Source organism: Palaemon carinicauda, chromosome 40, assembly GCF_036898095.1.
Source record: "Palaemon carinicauda isolate YSFRI2023 chromosome 40, ASM3689809v2, whole genome shotgun sequence".
Lineage (NCBI taxonomy): Eukaryota > Metazoa > Arthropoda > Malacostraca > Decapoda > Palaemonidae > Palaemon > Palaemon carinicauda.
The window spans coordinates 51,202,626-51,222,487 of record NC_090764.1 but is presented as its reverse complement, the minus strand read 5'-3'; the positions used below and the strand labels follow the sequence as shown (position 1 = coordinate 51,222,487).

The following is a 19,862-nucleotide window of genomic DNA, read 5'->3' as shown; positions in this document are numbered from 1 at the left end:
CAGGACAAAATAAAATTAATACGGTGTGTGAACCGTGGCGATCCATAAAGTTCACAACGAGAAACAATCAGTATGGAGGACTTATTGAAAATCGTTAGAACGAACGAGAGAGAGAGAGGAAAGGAGCCTGTCCCGAGAGAGACTCAGAGAGACTCAGCAAGGTTGTGAATAAAAAACTGAATAATATAAACAAAACTGGACAAGGCCCCCTCCAATATCTCAAAACTCATAGATCTGGTACTTAACTTAGATGTAGTGACAGTGGAGTCGGACATCTTGAGGTAAATCCAGAGAAAAGCCAGCGAAATTCACACACAAGGCAAAATATGGTTAAGAAACTGCGTGCTACTTTAAGGAGTGACGTCACTGGCGTGGGATTGTTGGTACTGTAGTAGTGGGAGGTGGAACGGCACCTAGCTGTTCGGGGATTTTGACAGGAGATATCTACATGGTGCGAGGCCTCTGGTTGTGATTTATCACGCCCCAGTATTATATATCGACACCTTTTATAGGTGAGCGAGCTGGGTTCAATCTGGCATCCCTATGCAATTTTTTCTCTGGTAATATATAGCAGTTATATACCTTAGAAATGGTGCTAAAGGAGCATTTCACTTGGAGACACGGGTCGGAGCCCAGAAATTTCTAATGCATTTCGATTTTCCTGTGTTCAATAGTTACTTTTTTTATTGGTAATAGTGAAATCCCATCTTCTGTATGCTCACTAAATGATTACAATAAAAAGGATAATCATCAATTTTTTCTTTGTCTAGTATATGCCATAGGCAAAGCAGGTGTATTAAAATTAAGTAAATCAGTCAAGTAGATACACAAAATGTACAAAATAAAACACAATCCCAATTTTATCCTGAAGCATAAAACTAACACTTTAAAATGTCACAGTTTAGAAATAATAAAAGATATGTAAATAAATGTTCGGAAGCTCATTTCAACATAACCCATATCATACACATAGGCACAAATAAATATATTTATACTCACAAATTTTTTTAGTGTCAATCCATTGTCTTCTCTTCCTTCCCCTACTTCTTTTGCAATCTTTATTATCCTATTCTGTTATTGTTAATATCCATCTATTATTTACCATTCTCATTATATATCCTGCCCATGTCCATTTCTTTTTCTTACTTATTGTTAGAATATCTTCTACTTTTGTATGATCTCTTATCCATGCTGCTCTTTTTCTGTCTCTTGGTGTTATTACCATCATTATTCTTTCCATAGCTCATTGACTTGTAACTAGCTTATGTTCTAAATTTTTAGTAAGGAGCCAAGTTTTTTATGAATAAGTTAATACTGTTAGGACCATCTGATTAAATACTTTAATTGTTCCTACACTTGATACAAACCCTCATTCTTTACTATAGGAGATATTCTAGCACGAGCTGGAAAATAGGGCAGAAAAACCTTAACAAGGTCGTTGACGACCGGACAGGTAATTACCCACCTGTTAGTGGTGGGGGGACCGCCGGTCGGTAGCTGCTGTTTACCTTCAATCGAATTCTAGCCGTCACAGTGGTAACACCGCTGCTCCTGCTTTTATTTGACTGGAAGACTAGACTTTCTTATTAGGTTTTTTTATTAATTCTTTTTCTTTTTCTTTGTTAGATGTGATGTCCTCTATTATGAAGAAGTGTTCCGGGCGCCTTTATGTCGCCAACAAGAGCATAGCTCCATCACACGCCATGTGGTCACTGCGTCACCTGCGTGCCAGCGCTCACCTGCGCGTAAACTACCTGCGCGCCATTAATCTCCTGCGCAATGGCGCTCTCCTGCGCGTCAGTGCTCTCCCGCGCCAACATTCTACCGCACGTGCGCATACGCGCCCAACATCTCACTCTTCTGCGCGCCATACTGCGCACCATCCTACGCGCCAGGTAAAACCTGCGCGCCAACTTTCTACTGATAGCAGAACTTCTGACAAGTCAGCCATGTTGCCTTCTCCCATGCGCCAACCCTTACCAACACGCCAGTGCTTACCGGCGCGCCAGCCTTCTCCCGCGCGCCAACCCTTACCAACGCGCCAGCGCTTACCGGCGCGCCAGCCTTCTCCCGCGCGCATCCGTAAGGATATGCGCACACGCCATGCGCACGCTAGTGAATCCTCTCCTAGGAATGCGCCAACATTCTCCCGCACGCCCCGCATGAATCCACTGTGCGCCCGCGCACTAGGGAACTTTCTCCTGCGCGCTCGCCATACGGCTGGCACAGACGTGTGAGAACACTCTCCCGCGCGCCCGTTTACGCCTTCACCTAGATGTTCTCGCCAAAGAGACTGGCGATATAGGAAGAGACATCATTGTTCTCATTCTTCCTCGCCTTCTGTCTCTCCCCGAGACATCTCGCCTCAAGACTATATGCGCTCTTGGCACAAACCTAAGAAGAACGCTCCCTCTCGTCATCGTTTTGCCTCGCTGTCATCTTTCTCTTGCGAGGGATCATCTAAGAAGCCAGGAGCGTGGCTAAGGGCAAAGCACGTCCTGACCTTGAACCCTCTTCTTCACATAATAGTTTGAGGGTCTCCGTTCGCTCTAGAAAAGTCAGATAGAGCGCTTTTCCTCGCTTTCACTCCTTATCTTCAGAGAAGATCACTCTCGCCTTCGACTTCTCGATCTCTGACCCGTTGGGGGTCTTGGGACAAGGAAACTTCGGTTTCTCGGTGCGTTATCTCTTCGTTTTCTCGCTACTTAAGTTGCTGAAACCTCGGGCTCTCGTGCATCTAGTCTCGCTGACACTTCGGTGTCTCGTGACAAGGGAAACTTCCGTTTCCCGTTGCTCTGGCCCTTTGGGTTCTCGCAACACAACCTCTAGAGGCACACACGATCACGCTGAACTTTCTGGTTCTCGTGAAACAAGTCACCAAGAGTTCTACTCTTATGACAGTGAGTCTTTGGACTCTTGTCGCGCGGAGTGTTCGCGTATGCTCAACCAACACTGCACCCATGACCATCAAGAGTTTTACTCTTATGGCAGAGTCTTCAGACTCCCATCACACAAGGTGTTCGCACGCAATTAGCGCTACACACGCAAATCTCCGGTCATACACTCGCGGGGTCAATCTCTCGCTCTCGTGTTTCAGACAGGACAACCTCCCCAGTTCCTTTGCTCCCTAATGAGTTAAGGATTACGAGTCTCTTGGAAACCTCGGAAGAAGATGCAGGGGTTTGGCCCTTCTTCTCTTCGGTTGAGAGCAGGAGGGGAAGGGGAAATGTGTTAGAGAGGCTAAAATAAAACACCCAGATAGCAGCTATGTAGAACACAATGCCGAGGGCTTGGGCCGCTCTGTTCGTTATCCTGCGCTTCATGTGGCAGCTCATGAGCTTCCCATGTTATGAGGTAGCACTCGTTGTCAACCTGCAACTTGATCAACTTGTTGGGAAACATAGATTGCTACCAGGAGGTTCTCCTCCAGGGGTTAGAGAACCTCCCCTTACGAGGGAGTGATAACCTTCCTCGGAATTGGGCTGCCTGAGAGAACCACCCCCCTTCCGAGGGAAAGCTTCCCCACTTCAGCCATTCTGCAACCTTCCCTCCTTCGTGAAAAGTTGCGAACAGCTCGATGAGTTTTACCTCTGCTATCTCGTCCCCGAAGACTGTGCTTTCTCCCCTTAAGCTGGGGAAAAAATCAAGTCTCAGGCTTGTTCCTCCTTTGGGGGGAACTTCTCCCTCGTTCGCGAGAGAGATTATTACGCCTACACTTTTTTTCCCATAAGAGCTGGGAGAAAGCTTGGCTTAGGCGATGTCCTCCTTCGGGAGGACTTCTCTCTCGTTCACGAGAAGGAGATTATTACGCCTACGTTTTTTCCATAAAACTGGGAGAAAACTTGCCTTAGGCGATGTCCTCCTTCGGGAGAACTTCTCTCTCGTTCGTGAGAGAGAGATTATTACGCCCATGTTTTTTTCCCATAGAATGGGAGAAAGCTTGTCTTAGGCGATGTCCTCCTTCGGGAGAACTTCTCTCTCATTCGCTAGAGAGATTATTAGGCCTATGCTTTTTTCCCATAGAACTGGGAGAAAGCTTATCTTAGGCGATGTCCTCCTTCGGGAGGACTTCTCTCTTGTTCACGAGAGGGAGATTATTGCGCCTACGTTTTTCCCATAGAACTGGGAGAAAACTTGCCTTAGGTGATGTCCTCCTTCGGGAGAACTTCTCTCTCGTTCGCGAGAGAGAGATTATTACGCCTATGCTTTTATCCCATAGAACTGGGAGAAAGCTTGTCTTAGGCAATATCCTCCTTCGGGAGGACTTCTCCCTCGTTTGCGAGAGAGATTATTATGCCTACGCTTTTCCCTATAGAGCAGGGAGAAAGCTTGTATTAGGCGATCTCCTTCGGGAGAAACTTTCTCCCATTTACGAGAGAAAACTTGTAGGAGTTTGCTGATCCACGCTCCTCCCCCTTACGCTTTTGGTTCTCCTCCAGGGGCGGAGCGAGAGCCTTGTCTTAAGCGACGTTCTCTTTCGGGAGAACAAATCTACCCTGCGGAGGAGTTATCTTCATCCCTGACGTTCTCCCCCTTGTGGTGTAAGGAGACGACTTTTTGAACCTACTGGTTCTCCTCGCGTTGACCCCTCGGGGTCTTGTGACGATCACCCTTTCGGCGGGCGTGATCGGGAGCCTTTGAACTCTCGTCATGTTGATCCTACGGGTTCTCATGAGCTTAGGAGTCCTTCGGGCCTCTGTTGCGCTGGACTTTCGAGTTCACACGACTTGGAACCTTCGAGTTTCAGTTACGCTGAGTCGTCGGGCTCTCGTAACAATTAGCACAGAGTGTCTGCGCACGCACGCAATTAGCGCTATGCGCGCGACCATCGTCATCAAGAGTTTTACTCTTATGACAGAGAGTCTTCCAACTCTCGTCAACGGTCTTCGCCATTACCTCCAGACACTCCGACTTCTACCGTTCTTCCCCTTTCGATAAGAAAGATATGAGGGGTAAGGCATAAGGTTTGTCTGCTACTCGCGTCTCCACTTTACCTGTAATAACACCCGAGGAATTAGCGCAGCCTGAGGATTCCTCGGTAGAGCTGCTGTCGAGGGACTTAGAATCCTCCTTTTTAAAGACTCTAAGAACTATGTGTAATATCTCATGCCTCAGCGATTTGCATCTGTCTCCTCGACCTCTTGATGCTCCAGCCTTAGACAGGCTATGTCGTCCACCCCAAACCCTAAGACCAGAATTGATCTTCTGGCTGTGGCCTGATTGGTAACGTCTCTGACTGGTGTTTGACAGTCTGGGGTTCGAGTCCCACTCAGACTCGTTAGTGCCATTAGTGCCTGCAACCTTACCAACCTTGTGAGCTAAGGGTGGGGGGTTTGGGGGAGCCTATAGATCTATTTGCTGAGTCATCAGCAGCCACTGCCTGGCCTTTCCTGGTCCTAGCTGGAATGGAGAGGAGGCTTGGTCGTTGATCATATATGGTCAGTCTCTAGGGCATAGTCCTAACTGCTAGTGCAATGTCACTGTCCCTTGCCTCTGCCATTCTTGAGCGACCTTTAAACCTTTAAACCTTTAAACCTTTAAACCTAGTCTGTTCGCCGAGATCAGAGACGTCAACCCTTCTCCTCTGATCTTGGATCCCCTCACGGCGAGGCTCATACTGGGCTAATCCTCAAAGTGGCACTCTACTCTTCCAGGCTCTTCTCAGTCACAGAAGCCTCGGCAATGGAAGCGACTTCAATGTTCCTTCTGATACAGTCGGCTACCTCGTGAGCCACGAGGACTTGTCAAACCAAGATTCCAGGCAGTCCCTACAGGAAGTCCTAACTGCTGGGGCCAAGACAATGGACTTCTTAACCGCTACAACAGCGACCATGTGGAGCAATTGGATTCTCAAAAGGAAGGAATCAGTAGTTTCCAGACTTCCTTTTGTACCTCAGTGAGGAAAAGCTCCTCTCAGTCTCTGCAATTAAGGGCTATTGCTCAGCCTTGAGCCTCATCTGTAGACTGAGAAGGGGCTGACCTCTCTGCCTCAGAAGACATCACCTTGGTTGATTCGGGGTTTTGAGTGATCTTGCCACCCAGTTGAGATTAAACCATCACTGTGAGACGTGTCTTACTTTCCTTGAAGGGTCTGCCCTATGAGCCCTTAAGGGCCTCAGGCTACTTTCTGAACCTTAAGACCGTCTTCCTCGTACCTCTGTCCTCGGCTAAAAGGGGTCAGTGAGCTACATGGGGTATCTTACGTTGTCACCCATTTTAAGGGATGGGGGGCGGGAAGTGTCTCGCAACTTTGTACCGGGCTTGGTGGCTAGACTCATAATACTTCATCTACCGATGAGAGATTTCGAGAATTTGTTTTCCACCCTCAATAAGGTAACACAGGATACAGACCAGTCATTTCTATGCCCAGTCAGGGCGCTAAAGAAATATCTGAAGCGCACCAGACCTTTCAGACCATGTCACCGTCATCTCTTCCTTAGTACCAACAAGGTAAAGAAGAGAACCTCTCGCAACACCATCCCTTTCTGGCTCAAGAAAGTTTTTGCGAGGTCTTTTCACGGAGACCCAGAGGCAGCACAACCCAGAGCCCATCAAGTTAGGGGAGTGGCTGCCTCACTGGTGTTTAAGAGAAATTTCTCAGTCTCCCAAGTCTTAAGTGCTGGGGTCTGGAAACGGCAATCTACATTCACCACTCACTATTTGAGCAATGTGACAGATAGGTCTCTAGACACCCTTTCTTTAGGGCCTATTGTGACAGGTCAACGGGTGCTGTAGCTATCTTACGCCCTTTCAGGGACAGTAACCATTGGCAGAGGATACTGGGTTACACTAGGTTTTAAGAAGGACATCCATCTATCTTCTTCGTCTCCTTCTCCCTCCCATCTGGGTATCCTAGTCTGTATTCAGTTTCAGCTGGACTCGCCAATGGAAATAAGGTATGATACTCATCTGATTCTTCTCACAGGGTATAAGTTATACTCGTGATCACGAGGTTTCCCCTTTGTAAGATCGGGGGAAATCCTAAGTTTGGAGGGGTCTGAGTCAAATGTTCCTGACCCACTTCATTCTGAAACATTTGTTTCCTCAAAGCTACAAACCTTCAGTCGTGCTGAGATTATGGGGATCTACAAAGAAAGAAGATTAACGGAAGATTGTTGCTTCAAAAGAGTTTAGTCTGAGGACTAACTTCCCTATGAATAGGGAACTCCTTGGCCACCCTGGCCTCAAGACTAAGTCTCCTATAGTAAAGAATGAGAGTTTGTATCAAGTGTAGGAACAAATGACAAACTAATAACAGAGTTTGTATTTTTCCTAACATACGAACCTGAATTCTTTACACAAATCTTCCCTCCATCACCACCCCCTAGGATAGTCCTAGCTAGAATCCGATTGAAGGTAAACAGCAGCTACCGACCGGCGGTCCCCCTACCACTAACAGGCGAGTAATTACCTGTCCGGTCGTTAACGACCTTGTTAAGCCTTTTCTGCTGTATTTTCCAGCTTGCGCTAGAATATCTCCTATAGTAAAGAATTCGGATTTGTATGTTGAGAAAAATACAAAATCTGTTATAAGTTTGTTATTTTTTTAGAGAAATTGGCATTTTCTTTTCCTAATCTTATTTCATTTATCAAAAGCTCTCCATTCCATGCCTATCGTTCTTTTAATTTCGGTCTCATGTCCTGGGAAAACACTTACTGTCTGTTTTAAGTATGTATATTCATTAACAATCTCTAGAAGTTCGTCCATAATCCTTATTGGTTGTCTCTGCATTTTCATTGAACATTACCTTAGTTTTAATCATATTTATTTACAGTCCTACATTTCTTCTTTCTATTCAAATCTTATATCATCTTTCTCAGTACCTCCAATGATTTACTGAACAGAATTGTCATCTGCAAATCTTAAGTTGTGAAGGCATTCCCCATTAATATTAATTACTACATTTTCCCAATTTAAATTCTTGAAAACTTCTTCTAGGCAAGCTGTGAATAATTTAGGATAGATGGGGTTTCCCTGTCTAATTCCTTTCTCAATTGGAATTTTCTTATTATCTATGTAGATTCAGGATTGCTGTACTTCCTGTATATTAAAGTTTTATAACACAAGATTCACTTATTCCTTGTCTTTGAAGGGCTTTCATAACTGATGAGGTTTTGACAGAATCAGAAGCTTTCTCATAGTTTATAAATGCCATACATAATTATTTGTCATACTCTTGATTTTTCCATTACCTGGTTAATTGCATGGATATGGTCAGTTGAATATCCACTTTGAAAGCCTGTCTGCTCTCTTGGTCAATTAAAGTCTAACTATCTTTCTATTTGGCCTAATGTGATCTTTGTAAATATTTTATATATTAAGAAAAATAAACTTCTGGTGTGGTAATTTTTCAGGTCTTTTGTGTGTCTCTTTTTGTGAGTTAGTTTTATGATAAAAAAATTTCCAAGCTGTAGGTATAGAGCATTTTTGCAGATATTTTGTATTAAGTTCAGCAAGTTTTACTACTATAAAATTTCCTCTATCTATTATTAAATCAATTATCAGGCCATCTTCTCTTGGAGCTGGGCCTCTTTTCTTGCCTTTTAGTTCTTTCTTGTACTATTATGTTTGGTACTGGCTCAGGTGTTTAATCATTTCTATTGGCAAAGTTATTTCATATATCACTATTGTATATCATTGTACAGTATATATTAAACCTATTGATGCAAAGAGCCTTGATTAGAGTTCACCATTTGTCGATCTTGAGCTTTTAAATCAATTTATTCCGTAACTGAAATACAAACCATGCTATTTACATGGGGTAATTACTTCGGCGTAGCTGAATGACGAGCCGTTAGAATTTTACCGAGGGTTTACTACCCCACCGCTAGTTAGCGGGGGGTAGGGAGGGGTAGCTAGCTTACCCCCCCCCCTCACATACACCGGTGATTGCTTCACTTTACTTTTGGCTCGGGCGGAGAACAGACCTGTCTGCTCTCTCCCTCGCTTTGACTGCCATTAATCTGTTTTTGCTTTTTCTTCCTCAAAGTGTGTTTGAAGTGGGCCTCTACTGATTATGCGTACGTGGCCTGGACTTCCCGGCCGCCCTTGTGGGACTTTTATGTCGGCGGTCGACACCGATCCCCACACCTTGTGTCCTCATTGTAGGGGCCAACGGTGTGATAGCGGTAATGTCTACCTCCCAGTGGGAGAGGTTTGCCCGGCGCCGGAAGAAAAAGTCTAAAAGGGATCTTTCTCCTTCAGAGGCTTATTTGAAGAGAGAAAATTCCAAGACTTCTTCTTCCGTAGCCCTTTCCTCCTCCGAAGCTCCCCCTCAAGCGGTCTCTTCCGAGAGGCCGGCGAGTGGTAGCTTAGACCGTACTACTATTGACCGATCCCGGGGTGCGGGAGAGGTAGTTGTCTCCCATAGTGAGGCGGCTGCCCCTCCTCCCCCGGAGGAGGATATGAACATTGATTTATCTGTCAATAACAATGATTTGTTGCAGCTTTGGGCTTCCTTGGGGCTGCAGGGTTCGCCCTCCAGGGAAGCCCTGTTTGACATGATCAAACTTGGTGCAGCTGTCAAACAATCGCCAACTACAGCAGGGATAGATCCTCTGTCTGTTGTTGACGTTGTTGTGACGGAGGCATCTCGTGGGTCTAGTCAAACCCCCGTTCCTGTTGCTGAGGTAGCTGAAAGCTTATTTTCCCCCTCCGAACACCTTTCGAGGGAGGAACTAAGTCCTACGGTCTCTCCTGCCGGTGATTCTCCCCCGGGGGAGTTCACTCACAGAGACTCCTCTTCGGAGGCTCTACGATGGTCAGCCTGCTGACCCCACGGCCCCTCGTGGGCGTATAAGGCGGAAGGCTCGTCCTCCCCTTCGCCGTAGAGGCCTTCCTTTCCCTCACAAGGCTCGTCGTCACCACAGTCCTCTGCGGAGGAGACGACTCGCAGTTCGCCGATCCTGCCAGCTACCACCTTAGACCTCTCCGGGGATCGTTCGCGATCCCCTTTGGAGGAAGGTCGTCCTTCGGGACCCTGTGACCAGTCTCCCTCCAGACCTGCTGACCTGCCGTCACCCTTCGAGGATGCTGATGCGCTGTACGCGCCACCTGAACCTGCCATTGCGCAGGCACCGGTCCCTTCGGGGCATAAGGGACTTGAGCGCAAATCTGTGCCTCTTGCCCTCAAGCACCAGGTTCAATCTGCGCGCCCTCATGCTGTTGCTGCCGCCGTTCCAGTCTTAGCGTCACAGTGCTCACCTGCGCATTTGCGCGCCCCTGTTCCTGTTACGTGCCAGGGCTCCCCTGTGCGCCCACATCCTTCTGCGCCCCGGTGCCCGCCAGCAGTTCCTGATCTAGCGCGCCAGCGCTCACCTGCGCACACACGCCCACCTGCGCCCCAGCGTTCTCCGGTTCCTGCCACGTCGCACGCAGTTCAAGAGGCTCCTAGGTCAGCGCACAGGCGCTCACAGGTACCTCTGGACTTGCAGCGCCCTTCTGGAGTTAGGCGCGAGGCGCCCCCATTGCGCGCAGTTCCAGTCACAGCGCACACGCGCTCGCCAACGCACTTCTACATCCCAGCGCGCAGTCCAGGAGGTGCCTAAGTTAGCGCACAGGCGCTCCCAGGTACCCCTGGACTCTCCTACCAGACCGCGCATTCCTGCACGCACCCCTCCAGTCGCCCGCGACGCTCCGGTTGCGCGCCAGGTTCCAGTCTCTCTCAAGGCGCCCCATGCAACCCTACAGCGCACACCTGTGCGCTCTAATCCGATCGCGCGCCCTGCTCGCCCACATCCTGATGCGAGCCCATGATCCCCTGCGTGCCCAGCCCGCCCACAGGTTAATATACTTGTTCAAACGGCTCAGCGCCTACCTGCGCTCCAACGCGCAAACCCACCCTCGCGTCATTCCGAACCTGCGCACTCGCGCCCTCGCCCGGTTCTTCCGGATACGCGCCTACGCGCCACTACTCTCTCGCGCCCGTCAGTACCGCATCAGGATGCTGCGCGCCCTCGTATCCAGCCTTCTCACGATCCAGCTCCTGCGCGCCACACGCCCTCGTATCCAGCCTCCTCACGATGCAGCTCCTGCGCGCCACACGCCCTCGCCATCTCCTACGCGCGCCCGCGCCATCTCTTGCGCGCCCCTGCGCCTACGCACCCGCGCCATCGCGTCCACGCTCCTGTGCCATCGCCTACGCGCCACTGCACCCTCACGCCCGCTCCACCAACTTTTCACGCCCGTGCCCAGGCGCACGCGCGCCCACGCGAGCGCAAGATTCCTATGGCACGCAATCCTTTCGCGCGCGATCCTGGATAGAGCCCATCTCGCAACCTCCAGGGCGATCGTCGCCAGGCGGACAGGTAATCATCTCGTTCCCCTCCCCGCAAGCGCAGAACAGCGCGCTCGCCGGAGGAGGGGCGGTTCCCGGACAGGTCTAAGGACTCTCTTGTTTCAGCTTCTTTTCAGGCAAACCCTCGTTTGTCGACTCCTCCAAGGGATCGAACGATCCCCTTCCCTCCAGAGGGAGTGTCTGACAGCGCGACTGTTAGCCAGCAGCCCTGGTTCGGGACCCTGGTCAGAGCTCTTGTGCAGGCTATGAAGCCCGTCCTCTCTGATGTGGGTCACAAATCAGTGGCGGCTTCCTCCCCCCTGAAGAGGAAGAGAGGAGTCCCCTCCGTGGAGACACCTCCGAGGGCTATTCTGTCTCCTCGCAGATCCTTACGCAAGGCTCTTTCCCTCCCCCCTAGACTTTCTCTACCTCCCCTGCGGATGAGGATTACCCATCCTCAGGAGAGTCGGACGAGCCGGACTGTTCCCCCATCGCACCAATGGGGGAAACTCCGCCTGTCCCTGAGAAGTCTTCTCGTCCAGGGGTGGAAAAGAGCCTGCATCCATTGTTATTCGAGTCCTGTATCCCTCCCAGGAGGGAACCGAAGGACTCTAAGACGATTCCCAAGTCGTCAACAAGGATCAGACAGGAGCCAGCTAGACCTTCTGAGGAGGTCCACGTATCCCCCCAGGAAGAGCCACTGGGGACGAGACTTTGCTGCCAGTCCTTCAGGAGGAGAGCACCAAGAGTCAGAACATGCATTCTGGCAAGTCCTGACCCTCATGAGAAACCTCAACGGGATTCCAGACCCAGAGAGTCCTCCTCGTGAGGGTAAGGACACGGCCTTGGGCCGTGTCTACGGCACCCAGAAACCCTCTAGGGCCAGTGCATCTTTGCCCTGGTCTCAGGGGATGAAGAGTGCCAGGGACAAGGTCGAGGGCCAGCTCTCTGAGCTTGCCTCCTCCAGTAGATCCAGTGCCAGTAACAAGCTCCTCCCTCCTCCTCCAGTCCATCAGAGGAGGTACTTTGAGATCCTTGAGGAGTCTTGTTTGGGTCTTCCAATTCACCACTCCGTGGAAGAACTCACCGGGGAGTCCCTCCAGAGAGACTCTCCAACTGGTACGTGTCCTATTCAGTTACTGAGATCCTAAGCCAGGAGAAGGTCACTAAGTGTGCCATGCAGGCAACTTCGTGGCTTGACATCTGGCTGGGGTCTCTGGGCATCCTGGTGCAGTCTGAGGACCTCTCCAAAGAAAGCACCAGGAAGGCACTGGAGACTTTCTTGCTCTCAGGCACGCGGACCATCGAGTTTCTGGCCCACCAAGTCTCGAGCTTGTGGGCCAATACGATTCTCAAATGACGGGACGCAGTGGCCGAGAGATTCCACCAGAAGGTCCCCAGTTCGGATGTTAGCAGGCTCAGACACTCTTCTGTGCTCGGTAAGAGTTTGTTTGAGCCTAAGGACGTGGAGCTAACCGCTGAGAGGTGGAGGAAGTCCAACCAGGATTCCCTCATCCATAGGGCCCTGACATCGAGGCCCTACAAACCTCCAGCGACCCAACAGCCCCGTCCGGCTAAGGACACAAAGAAGACGACAGCAGCAAAGCCGAAGGTGTCTAAGCCTTTTCCTGCCAAGAGCAGAAGGAGCAAGAAGTCCTCCAGGGGAGGCAAGAACCCTAGAGGAAACGGCCGAGGCCGTAAACGCTAGGGTTGGCAGTCCCCCTGCATGTCCACCAGTGGGGGGATGCTTACAAAGTTGCGCAGCAAGGTGGCAGCAACTCGGGGCAGATACCTGGACGATTTCTGTAATCGGTCAGGGTTATCGCGTCCCGTTCACAGCTTCTCTACCTCCCCTGACAGCGAATCCAGTGTCGTTGAGCTCTCTTGCCATGGGATCGGCAAGAGGGCAAGCCCTTTGGGCAGAAGTCCAGACCATGTTGAAGAAGGACGCTCTCCAAGAGGTTGTAGACAGGTCCCCAGGCTTCTACAGTCGACTTTCTTGTAAAGAAGGCGTCTGGAGGCTGGAGACCAGTCATCGACCTCTCAACCCTGAACGGGTTTGTCAAACAGACTCCGTTCAGTATGGAGACGGCAGACACAGTCAGACTTGCAGTGAGACCACAAGACTCAAGATTTCATGCTTACACTGGACCTGAAGGACGCGTACTTCCAGATCCCAGTCCACCCGTCTTCAAGAAAGTACTTGAGATTTTGCCTAGACGACAAGATCTACCAGTTCAAGGTGCTGTGTTTCGGTCTCTCCACAGCCCCTCAGGTGTTCACCAGAGTGTTCACCCTGATATCATCGTGGGCCCACAGGATCGGCATCCGTCTCCTTCGTTATCTGGATGACTGGCTGATCCTAGCGGACTCGGAGGCAACCCTTCTTCGCCACCGAGACAAACTCCTCGAAGTTTTCCAGGATCTAGGGATCATGGTAAATCTTGAGAAGTCCTCTCTGCAGCCCTCTCAGAAACTAGTATACCTAGGCATGGTCATAGACACCAATCTCCACAAAGCCTTCCCATCAGACGACAGTATAGCAAGGCTGAGGAAGGTTGCAAGGCCTTTCCTCAATCGAGAAGAACTCCCAGCCCAAACGTGGTTGCGTCTCCTCGGCCACCTCTCCTCCCTGGCCCGTCTCGTTCCCAATGGTCGCCTCAGAATGAGATCTCTCCAGTGGCGACTCAAGTCCCGGTAGAATGAAGGTCACGATTCCCTGGACACTTAGGTCCCTGTGGGTCATGCGGAACGGACAGACCTCCAGTGGTGGGTGGCTAACGAGAACCTACGAAAGGGAGTGGATCTTCTCGTCCTTCCCCCGGATTTGATGTTGTTCTCGGACGCATCAAAGAAAGGGTGGGAGGCCCACGTTCTGAATCACAGGACCTCAGGCCTGTGGTCAGAATCAGAAAAGTACCTTCACATAATCCTGCTAGAAATGAAGGCCGTGTTCCTGGCACTTCAGAAGTTCCACCAAGTCCTGGCGGGCCACTCTGTGGTAGTGATGAGCGACAACACCTCAGTGGTGGCTTATATCAACAAGCAGGGAGGTACCTTTTCAGAACAGCTATCCCATCTTGCAGTAGAGATTCTGAGATGGTCCGAAGTCCACTCGATCACACTAGCGGCTCGCTTCATTCCAGGCAAAAGGAATGTGCTCGCCACCAGTCTGAGCAGAGCGACGCAGATAGTGAGTACCGAGTGGTCTTTGGATCCTCAAGTAGCCAACAAAGTCCTGACTTTGTGGGGTTCCCTGACGGTGGATCTGTTCGCTACAGCACTGAACTTCAAGCTCCCGCTGTACTGCTCCCCGGTCCCGAACCCCAAGGCTCTCTGGCAGGACGCCTTCCAACAACGGTGGGACAACATCGATTTGTACGCCTTTCCCCCGTTCTGTCTGATGAGGAGGGTGCTCAACAAGACCAGAATATCGGTCAATCTATCAATGACCCTGATAGCTCCGCTATGGCATCCCCCAGAATGGTTCCCGTACCTTCTGCAACTCCTCACGGAGGTTCCGAGAGAACTCCCTCCATGTCACGAGCTACTCAAACAACCACACGCCAACATCTTCCACAAAGCCGTAGCTTCGCTTTGACTTCACGCCTGGAGACTATCCAGCATCTCCTCACTGAGAGAAGATTTTTGCAACAAGTTGGGAACAGGATGTCTGGTCACCTGCGCAAGTCATCCGCAGGGGTCTACCAGGCGAAGTGGAGAGTCTTCTGTGGTTAGTGTCGTGGAAGGGGTATCTCCACTCGATGCCACTATTCCAGCAATAGCGGAGTTCCTCGTGTATTTGCGGGAGGAAATGCGCCTTCCAGTCTCGGCAGTGAAAGGCTATTGCTCAGCCTTAAGTCTTGCTTTCAGGCTTAAAGGAATGGACATTTCTTCCTCGCTGGAACTTTCCCTTCTCATATGGAGTTATGAACTTACCTGCCCTCAGTCGGAAGTGAGACCTCCTCCATGGAACGTGGTTCGAGTTCTCAGGTCTCTGTAGAGACCTCCCTACGAACCCTACGAACCATTACGCCAGGCTTCAGATCGCCACCTTACCTGGAAGACGGTTTTCCTGCTAGCATTGGCCTCGGCCAAGCGAGTCAGTGAACTGCATGGTCTCTCGTACGACATCGCCCATTCAAGGGGATGGGGGGAGGTAACGTTCAGCTTCGTCCCTGAGTTTGTTGCCAAGACTCAGAATCCGGGCGTGCCGGACCCTAGGTTCGACTCTTTCCAGGTTTCGAGTCTTCATTCTGTAACAGATGACCCAGACCATCTCCTACTGTGCCCAGTGAGGAGTCTGAGGTTGTATCTTAAAAGAACAGCTGCAGTTCGTCCCCAGGTGCAAGCCTTGTTCGTGAGCACCGGGAAAATGAAGAGGAGGGTCACCAGGAATACTATCTCGGCCTGGATTCGCAAGGTAATACATCTGGCCTTGAATCCTGACCCTTCTCCGTCATGTCGCCCTAGAGCGCATGACGTCAGGGGCGTGGCTACGTCCCTGGCCTTCAAGAAGAACTTTTCAGTGATGCAGGTCCTTCAAGCTGGGGTGTGGAAGTGTCAGACCACCTTCACGGCCCACTACCTGCAAGACGTGACACACAGGAGGCTCGATACGTTCTCTATCGGCCCTGTGGTGGCTGCACAACAGCTGGTCTAACCTCAGGCTCCTTAATGGACAAGTAACAGAAGGTTGAGGGCATTGTTACCCGGTTTTAGTCTGCGTGAATGAAAAGATCTGTCTGGCCCTTACTCTTTTCTTCATCCTCTCCTCCCTTGGAGAAAGCAGCATCCTGGGTTCTCTGCACAGCTGACCTCGAACCACTGCAGGTAAACCATGCTCCCTTGTGTTCCTAGTATTAAGTGTAATACTGTCATGTCCCCATACCCTGACGAGGTGGTATTGGGAGAGTCCTAGCCTAGATTTCCATCTGAAGAACTCCAGGTCAACTTCCTAGGACGAGTCACTTCCACACCTTCACACACAGCTTATGTAGGCCGCAGCAGTTTCACAGCATGCTAGCGAGGAGCAGGGACTCCTTATTTCTTGAGTACTCACACACTCGAATATGGAGTCCCCGGGTAAGTCAAAGCCAGTATGGCAGGGACTTACCTCCCTACCTAAGGGTTGAATCACCCCATGTAAATAGCGTGGTTTGTATTTCAGTTACGGAACAAATGACAAATTTGTAGATAATTTGTATTTTTCCTAACTATACAAATCTTAGCTATTTACGCATATTTGCCCGCCAGCCCTGTCCCCTGGGATAAGTCCTACCTCTAAGCAAAGTGAAGCAATCACCGGTGTGTGTGTGAGGGGGGGGTGTGGTTAGCTAGCTACCCCTCCCTACCCCTCGCTAACTAGCGGTGGGGTAGTAAACCCTCGTTAAAATTCTAATGGCTCGTCATTCAGCTACGCCGAAGTAATTACCCCATGTAAATAGCTAAGGTTTGTATAGTTAGGAAAAATACAAATTATCTACGAATTTGTCATACTTCTCCATTCGTCATTTCCTACTTTGCTCTTCATAGTCCTTAGCTATGTAGGCCTGGGTCTTCCAACTCTTCTAGTGCCTTGTGGAGCCCACTTAAATGTTTGGTGAACTAATTTCTCTTGGGGAGTGCAAAGAGCATGCCCAGACCATCTCCATCTACCCCTCACCATGATCTCATCCACATATGGCACTTGTGTAATCTCTGTAATCAACTTGGAATCCAAAGTATTTCTGGGTCGACCTGTGGCGCCGGGTGAAAAGTCCTTCTTATATATCTTTTCTGATAAAACCTTCCAATTATACCAGAGAAAGAAAAAAGCATGGAATGCTGAGGTTACTACCTTCGCGCGAGCACCTTTTGGGTGTCGTGTATAAAGCAAAGGCGCGTGAAAACCACTATTCACAGGTTGTCTTCCATTCAGTTAATTCCTTCGCCAAAGGGATGGGCCGATACAAAGGTCCTAGCCAACCACCAGCGCCACGACGCGAGCGCCATCTGAACATCATCCTTCTTTTGGAATCTTAAGTGTTGATTTTGTTTATGGTGCTCTCGGTCTTTTTTTGTCAATCGTGGATTTATTTTGTCATGTCCGAAGCTCCATCTTCACACATTCCAATGTTAAGTACCATAGTTTGTTTTGACAGTTTTTTATTGTACCGGGCTGTTGTTTTTATATCCAGTATAGTCTGTTTTATTATTCCCGTCTGGCCTTTCATGGCGGCCATTGTTTGCTCACTTGTTTGGGAATTCATCTTTGTCTGCCCGTTTAGTACTCTGTCACTTAGGTTCTTGGTTAAGTCCCTGGCCTTATGCCTTTAGAACCGTTATTACTTTTTTGTGTATTTTTGCTCATGGTACTTTTTGCTAGCAGTCCAGCCTACGAACGATATAGCGATCTAGCTTTGTATTTGTTTAGTACCCGCCCCACCGAGGCGTTCGTCACTCGACTGTGCTATTTATTTTAAGTTTTGGCAGATGCTATTCTTCGATCGTAGTGTTATATGGATGTACATTTTTATTTTATACGTTTATGATAGTGTTGTGTGATTTTTAGACCTGTTTTTGTGTCCAAGAGAGCGAGAGATTGGGGTCCCCGTTTTCTGTTCGCAGTCACGAGTTACCCCTTTCTCTCGTTTTCTTTCTTAGCTCTGGTGGTTGAGCGGATTTCCCGTTTTCCGTTTTGTGCGTTCAACGGGTTCTCCCTCCCTCACCTCTCCCCCTCTGGGTGGATGATAACTTACGAGTTATTTATTTTTCGTGACTTTTCAATTGTTAGCGTTATTTTGGTCCGTGTTTCGTCCTCTCCCCGTTACGGCTCGGGAGTAGTTTATGAACGTTTTCCACTCCGCCTTGAGTTCTACTCCGGCTTGAGGGATTCTCAATGACTTTCGTTCTATGGTTATAGTTATATATTGTTTACTGCATGGGACGGGCTTCATATTGTTTAGATACGACCCTCCGGTGGCCCTTACTGCGGTCTCAGGCCACGGCCATATCCACAATAGCCATTGTTATTACAATTGTGTTTTTATTCACAATAATTATTCAGGACCTTTCTTCTCCCTCCGGCCTCACCGGAGTTTGTAATACGCTTTGCTATGATCTAAGCCTTAGCCTTTAGCTGCGGCTTGGCTTTTATATCTTCACAATTGAATTATTAGCCACAATTGAATTATTCAGGGTATCTCATTATCCTCCGGCGTCACCGGAGGTCGCCCATACACTTCACACTTATATTTACCTTGCCTTTGGCTAAGGCTTCATTATTCAGGACATCTCATTACGCTCCGGCTTCACCGGAGGTCGCCCATACACTTAACACTTATATTTGCCTTGCCTTTAGCTAAGGCTGGTGTTTATATTTATTTTAAGGGCATGTCACTGCTTCCCCGACCCTCGCAGGTCGGCAGATTGCTTTAAGTTATTTATCCTTATGTCATTAACAGACATTAGGTAAATTACAAATATACAAACATTTGGATATTATAGTGCCAACAATGGTATTGGGCGAATAGCGATTTAAACGTTTAGCGATTTAGTCTGTTAGTTTGTACTCGCCCCAGGAAGGCTCGATTTAGACTATATCCTTATTTATTGGTTACGTTGTCGTTATTCTTCGTTCTTGGTTATTACAATGACTAAAAATGAAAAAGAAAAAGGAAAAAATAAAAATAAAATAAAAGCAATCAGTTTTTTACTTTCCTTATATTATTGTGTGATGTTAGCTTTTATTATGTAACCTTGAGAGTGAGAGCATAGGGTGCTCGTTTATTAGCTCGAGTAAGGGAGGTGATTTTCTCGTTCTCCGTTTTTATACGTTCACGAGTTATTTAGGCCTCCTCTTATTATCAGAGTTGATGATAGTACGTTTAATGTTATACACGTTTTATTGATGTGGTTACTGTTAATATAGCTAACACTATTAGTAGGAACGTTGGTGTATGAGTCATTAATTGGGTTCGTTTTATACCGACACCCTTAGCTCCGCCTTGAGTTATGCTTAGCTCCGCCTTGAGTTATACGCCGCTATAATGGATACTCATTGGGTGAGAACTAGTCAGATATTTGGAGTGCAACGGTGAAATCCGGCACTCAGACTCCGGCTGAGGCCTTTTGCACACGAACCTTTGTCATGTTTGATCTCAATTACACCTTTCCGGCCCCTTTTTTCATCGAATCTCCGGCTTCGCTGGAGATAACTCAAACATTCATTGAGGTTAATGTTATCGTACCAGTGACGGTCACGATCTCACGGGGACTGGCCTTTGCTACCGGATCTCCCATACAAACAGAGATCAAGCAGACGTCCAGAACCGGAGTTAACAATGTGATACCGATGAGGATTTCACAGTTTCATTATTACGGTCCCTTTTTCATCGAATCTCCAGCTTCACTGGAGATAACACAGACATTCAGTTTTAGAGAATGTTATCGTACCGATGAGGATCACGTTTTCACGATACCGGACCCTTGTCACTGGTTCTCCAGTACAAACAGAGATCAATCAGACGATCAGAATCAGGGTATGAACCCTTTTTCATGAATAATCACAATATCGTCATTACGATCCTTTTCATCGAATCTCCG

General features: G+C 48.8%; 1 protein-coding gene across 2 annotated transcripts in view; it reads left to right on the top strand.

Moving 5' to 3' along the window:
• LOC137631777 (endoplasmic reticulum membrane-associated RNA degradation protein-like) overlaps positions 1-19,862 on the top strand; it is a 275,307-nt gene that overhangs the window by 199,252 nt on the left and 56,193 nt on the right. The gene's annotated exons all lie outside the window — the stretch shown is intronic.